Source organism: Lolium perenne, chromosome 6, assembly GCF_019359855.2.
Source record: "Lolium perenne isolate Kyuss_39 chromosome 6, Kyuss_2.0, whole genome shotgun sequence".
NCBI lineage: Eukaryota > Viridiplantae > Streptophyta > Magnoliopsida > Poales > Poaceae > Lolium > Lolium perenne.
Genome location: NC_067249.2, coordinates 171,877,439 through 171,884,675, shown reverse-complemented (window position 1 = coordinate 171,884,675; position 7,237 = coordinate 171,877,439).

The window sequence follows — 7,237 nt, the reverse complement described above, 5'->3', positions numbered from 1 at the left end:
TCGACTTTTGTTTCGTCCAATTTCGATAATATATCTTGTACAACTTTTCTGAAATACACAACAGTAAAAAATAGGGAACTGGCACTGTGACATCTTGTTAATAGGTTAGTGCCGGAAAATGTATAAAAATGCAACGAAGTGTAAGCAAAACGTATATAAATTTGTGTAAAACAAGCATTGAGCATCAAAAATTATAGATACGTTGGCAAATTATCATGCGGCAGCGGAGGTGAAGGTACTCTCCTACTACGGGAGAGGGCAGATCCTGCCTCACCGGTGCCTCCAGTGAAGGGGAAATCCAAGCCATCATCATCACCACTCCTCCTTGGCTTGGGGGAGGCATCTCCATCAACATCTCAACTAGCACCATCATCACCACCATCTCCATCTACGAGATCGACTTCATCCCCCTCATAGTTTGTGTTGAATTGAACCCTGGATATCGTTTTGAGGCTAGTTGAATGTTTGTGATTGGTACTTTATATTTATTTGGTGGAGAGATTATATATTTATATTATGTTGTAACCATTATGCATCTGGTCCATATCATGTTTGACACTTGTGAGTAGTTCCTGGGGGCATAGGATGATCTGGCTATGATTTTATATGATGTGCCATGAGTATTTGGTCAAGTTTTATATTTTATGTTGTTCTATGATTGTTTTATGCGAACATCGACTGCATATTACTTCACCTATATGGGATCATAGGGTTGCACTTTAATGTAATGAATGTGTCTTGGAAGGGACAGAATTACAAAAATTGTTTTCCAATACTATAAGTTGCATTAGAGGGGTTTATGTCGGGAACCAATGATCTTATGGCTATGGTGGCACATTTTTGTCTTAATGATTCTTATACTTGCTCATGAAAATGGCTCTACGACCCATCGTAAGGGGTGCATTTTCTCATATTTATGGCTGCACCTAATTTAGGCTCCGCCCCTAATTGAATGAAATTTGACAAAATATTTACCATGTTATGTAGAACTCTGATGCTAGTAAATCCATGACGCCCTTGGGGACACTTGTCTCATATAAGCACACACACACTTGAGCTTGTCCTCTTGCTGCATAGAGGATTGGGAATTCTCTCACTGAGAGAATTTACGTAACGCAATTTACTTTCTCCATTTTACTTTATTGCAAACTATACACCCAAAACACCAAAAACTATTGCATTTTTATAATTGTTTGCTTGTCAACTTCGCTAACCAATACGTTCAGCTCCTCATGGATTTGAAAACCTTTCTTATTTAAAAGTACTAAAATTGATCTCCTGCACTTGGGAGCCATCAATACACTTTTCTGGCGTTGTTGCCAGGGAGCGTAGCGCAATTGGTAAGTGGTTTGGTATGGAAACTTTTACTCCTTTTGCTATTTACTATTTGTCTCATCATGGGTATGTCTAGCCGTGAAGAGATGCGCTTGGTTTTATATGAATATGTTCGATTTGTTAAAGAGAATGAAGATAAACCACCTGAACCTAAGGTGGTGTATCAAATTCCTATTGGTATTGCAAGGAAAGCTATGAAACTAACTTTTACATGGAATAAAAGTCAAACTTCTATGGGGAATTTACATGCTATTGAAGAACTATGCTCTTTATTTAAATTGGCTGGTATTCCTCATATTGATGTGAAGAGGAAATTATTATATCTATCTCTTTCTGGTGGTGCTCGCATATGGTTGGATGTTGAATGTCGTCTTGATTGGGAATGTCTAAGGAAAGCCTTCTATCTCAAATAATATACTCCTAAAGAAGCTTATGATGATCGCTATCATATTTATAATTTTGGCCTCGTGTTGGAAAAAGTATTGCTCAAGCTTGGTGGAGGCTTAATGATCTCATCCATAAGGATCCTTGTCATGGTATTCCTGATTGTGTTATATTGATAAATTTCTATGTGAAGCTGCCCCAGCATCATAGGAACTTTCTGGATAATTCATCTGAAGGGAGTTACTAATATAACTCAACAAGAAGCAAGGGATTTATTCGATAGTATGCCTAATAATACTGCTGCATGGGATCTTGGTAAAGGTAACCAACATCGTTTTGAGTATGAATATGTATGTGCAGAGAATTTCTCTACTAATATATTCTTTGAAGAATTAAAGAATATGTTTGGTCTTCATCCTCATATATTAGTACAAGTTTCTAAATCTTTTGCTAACCATTTGAATGTTCCTAAGAAGGGATTCAAATTTTATATTGAACATTTTAAGACTTCTCCATGTATTGCTAAAATTGAGAAACATGTTCAACAAGCATCCTTTGTCATCATAGAAGAATATGTGGAATCTCTTCCATATCCAAATAGAGCGAAGGAAAATCTACTCACCACTGTTGCAAATAAGAGTGCTAGAAGATGTCATGAACCATATGAACAAATTGACATGAAGCACCAAATTTCAGCCATCAAAGAATTAAATGAACAAAACTCCTTGTGATGTTTATCTATGTGAAGATTCCACTAATGTAATTCAAGGATAAAACTACTAAAGTTTGTAAAACTATTATATCTAGTGCTATTGGAACTTCATGGTATCATGGTCTATGTGATATTTGAGCAAGTATAAGTGTGATACCTTATTCTCTATATCTTGAAATCAAGCCTAACATTGATCCCATACACATGGACGAAACAAGTGTAACTACTCAACTTTCTAATAAAGAGTATATATTTCCTCTTGGTATGGTTAAAGATGTTGAAGGATTAAGTACCCAGCTGATTTTATTGTAGTTGGTTGCTCCCAAGATGCATTTTGTCCTATTATATTTGGTAGACCTTTCTTACATACTACTGGTGCTGAAATTAGTTTACCAAAAGAGAAAGTGTTTATTAAATGTGCTGGAGAAATGTTGGAATTTAATTTTTCAAAGTTTACTGATAAGAATTTAGAAAAAATAAAAATTTCAAAAAGATATAGTGGAAACTTTTGCTTTTGTGGCAGTTGCTTCACCGGGCGCGGTGGAATGATATGTTCTTAATCAAGAGGGGTCATTTAGTAATGAAGAAAGAGAAGCACTAGAAAAAATATTATCTCAACAACCACCACAATTGCAATTGCATATTTCACCTCATAATCTAGGAGTTTTACCACCACCTAAAGACGATCCTAGCTTTGAATTAAAACCTTTGCTTGAAGATATAAAATATACATTCTTTGATGATAAAAATATATAGCATGTTATTATTACTGCATATCTTTCAGAAGATGAAGAAACAAAATTACTTGAGGTGCTACTGATGACGACTACTAGCAATGCCAAAAGATCTTGATACGTTGAGACTCCAAGTGCAGAGTGTTGTATTAGCGGAGTATCTTCCCCACAAGGGTGAATCGAGGGTTTATATCAAACTCTCAGGGAACTGGACAACGAGTATTCTATTCTCCCTTTTTCTAGCAATCCTGCAAGTATAATAAAAGCCTTGTGTCCCCAACTACACCGTGTGGTTATCAAGCACAAGGTTTCGTGTAAGTAAATAAAACACAAGTAAAAATAAAGCGAGTACAACTAGACTAAATAAAGTAACTAAGTAAAAAACTATAAGGGGTTGATTGTTTTTGGTTTTTTGGATGCAAATAAGAAAAGTAAATATTTTATATTTTCATATTAAAACAGTGCAGCAAATATAAAACAATATAAAATCAATATAAAGGTGTTTCGATCTTATGATAAAAAAGTGGACCGGGGTTCATGGGTTCACTTGACTATTCTCTCTTTTAAGTTATAGTGGACAAATAGTAATTCATCAATGAGATATGAGGATGCAAAATAATAATATGAGTAAGATAAACATTCATATGGGCATCACGTCCTAACATAGAGATGAAGCAACATGATACGCCCCAAACGTATCTATAATTTCTTATGTTCCATGCAACTTTTATGATGATACTCACATGTTTTATACACATTATATGTCATTATTATGCATTTTTTGGCACTAACCTATTGACGAGATGCCAAAGAGCCAGTTGCTGTTTTCTGCTGTTTTTGGTTTCAGAAATCCTAGTAAGGAAATATTCTCGGAATTGGACGAAATCAACGCCCAGGGTCCTATTTTTGCACGAAGCTTCCAGAAGACCGAAGGAGTCACGAAGTGGGGCCACGAGGCGCCGCCACAACAGGGCGGCGCGGCCAGCAAGGGGCCCGCACCGGCCTGTTGTGTGGGGCCCCCGTGGCGCCTCTTGACCTGCCCTTCCGCCTACTTAAAGCCTCCGTCGCGAAAACCCCAGTACCGAGAGCCACGATACGGAAAACCTTCCAGAGACGCCGCCGCTGCCAATCCCATCTCGGGGGATTCAGGAGATCGCCTCCGACACCCTGCCGGAGAGGGGAATCATCTCCCGGAGGTCTCTTCATCGCCATGATCGCCTCCGGATTGATGTGTGAGTAGTCCAGCCCTGGACTATGGGTCCATAGCAGTAGCTAGATGGTTGTCTTCTCCTCATTGTCCTATCATGTTAGATCTTGTGAGCTGCCTATCATGATCAAGATCATCTATTTGTAATCCTTCATGTTGTGTTTGTTGGGATCCGATGAATATTGAATACTATGTCAAGTTGATTATCAATCTATCATATATGTTATTTATGTTCTTGCATGCTCTCCGTTGCTAGTAGAGGCTCTGGCCAAGTTGATACTTGTGACTCCAAGAGGGAGTATTTATGCTCGATAGTGGGTTCATGCCTCCATTAAATCTGGGACAGTGACAGAAAGTTTTAAGGTTGTGGATGTGCTGTTGCCACTACGGATAAAACATTGATGCTTTGTCTAAGGATATTTGTGTTGATTACATTACGCACCATACTTAATGCAATTGTCTGTTGTTTACAACTTAATACTGGAGGGGGTTCGGATGATAACCTGAAAGTGGACTTTTTAGGCATAGATGCATGCTGGATAGCGGTCTATGTACTTTGTCGTAATGCCCTGATTAAATCTCATAGTACTCATCATGATATATGTATGCGCATTGTTATGCCTTCTTTATTTGTCAATTGCCCAACTGTAATTTGTTCACCCAACATCTGTTTATCTTATGGAGAGACACCGCTAGTGAACTGTGGACCCGGGTCCTATTCTTTACATCTGAAATACAAACTGCTGCAATTGTTCTTTACTGTTCTTCGCAAACAACCATTATCATCCACACTATACATCTAATCCTTTGTTTACAGCAAGCCGGTGAGATTGACAACCTCGCTGTTACGTTGGGGCAAAGTTCTGTGATTGTGTTGTGCAGGTTCCACGTTGCCGCCGGAATCCCTGGTGTTGCGCCGCACTACACTCCGCCGCCATCAACCTTCAACGTGCTTCTTGGCTCCTACTGGTTCGATAATCTTGGTTTCTTACTGAGGGAAAACTTGCTGCTGTGCGCATCATACCTTCCTCTTGGGGTTCCCAACGGACGTGTTAACTACGCGCAATCACAACACATCTCTCTTATACTCCACAAGAAAGGGAAAACTCCATGCAATCTTGTATTAAAAATTAACAGAGCATAGCAATAAGTACTTTGACATGATGTTTGAATATTAAATATGCTACCTTGAACCAACAAGATCATCACTATTGTCACGTGACGAACATAGAACATGCATTCACTTTATCCCTAGTGAAGTAGCAAAAGAAAAGGCAAAGCCATAATGGATCATGAATTTATTGTCACTATCCAATCACTAAAATCATGCTACTCCATCTAATATACACATAACCCCACACACGCTCTTGCATAGATGTCGGATCAGAACAAATACTTAAGAACAGGGTACATAATATGCATCTATCAATACATCTTACACATAATACGATCAGATCTCATAGCACAATATCATAGAATAAAGATCCACCACATAGGTATTACAAATATGGCCATAATCATGTGAGGCAGCTCATATGGCACTAAGAACTATGAAGAACATGAGAGATATAGATCAAGCTACTACCATAAACCCGTAGTCCAGAGGTGGACTACTCTCCCTTGATCATGGTGATGATGATGAAGACGTTGGAGAAGGTGAGATCCCTCAGGCGGTGATCCCGGTGGAGTTTCCCCCTCCAATCGTCTCTGTTGCAGCCTCCGTTTTCGTGTTTTTGTCTTTCTGCGGCCATATATATTGTGATTTTTAGGTCAAAATACGTGGGTGGGCCAAAAGATCACGCGATTTGGACAATGGACGGCCGAAAGAGAACAGGTGGCGCGCCCTACATGTTTGGGCCTCAGGCCCATCCGGGTGTGCTTTCAGGTCCCAGGGTGCTTCTCCCGATGAAAAATTGACGCTCCAAAAATCCTAGGTCAATTTGACTCCGTATAGGTCTCTGAAAGTGCAAAATACACAAAACAGGGTTTTCATGTTCTGCAGAGTTATAAACCAAATAAAGGGGACCATTGGTAAATCCCTGTAAATCAATGTATAACATGGTATTATCATCATATATTTTCCAAATATGTGAGAATTCAATATGATAAATGACAAAGTTCATGTATGCATTTTGCATGCATCAACATCCCCAAGCTTAACTTATGCTCGCCCCGAGCATGAAGGTGATAAAACTAATATGAACTTTGGAGTTTATAATATATAGCTTCTAAATAATCATGCAAAGTATCACAAGGTTCAGTCAATAAAGAATGACAATAAGTAATATGAACTCATCAAGTGATAACTCTTACGTTCTACAAAGCATGCATAATAGTAAATTGCATTGTAAGTGTTGCCTCATTTTCTTGAATGCTAAGGACTACACCTCTCGTTTCACAACACTTCGGGTTACCAAGACCTTTCAACACACATGTTTCAACCAAGTATCGCAATGGGGTACCTTCATGCCGCATGTACAAAGGACCAAAGGAGATGTGTATCTCAACTATAGGCCATCCATACCGGGATAACATGAACAAGAGACATTGAGCATCCTCTCTAAATCTCTCTCACTTTTTTCTCATACTCTTTTTTCTTTCTTTTCTTTTTCCACTCTCTTTTTTCACAACTCTTTTTATCTTACTTTTTTAACTCTTCCTATTGAGGATGCTCGTTGCTAAAACTTTCACCATGATTAAGCATGGCTTCGGTTAGCGGCCCATTGCTCTTCTCTAACAATGTATGTGTACTTGCTTAAAATAACCTACATTCGTTCCACAAGAGATAGCCATAAAAAAATGATGATCAACGCAGGGTGCAATACCCCAAAAGTGCAATGTTGAAAGACTTCCCCAGTAAACATG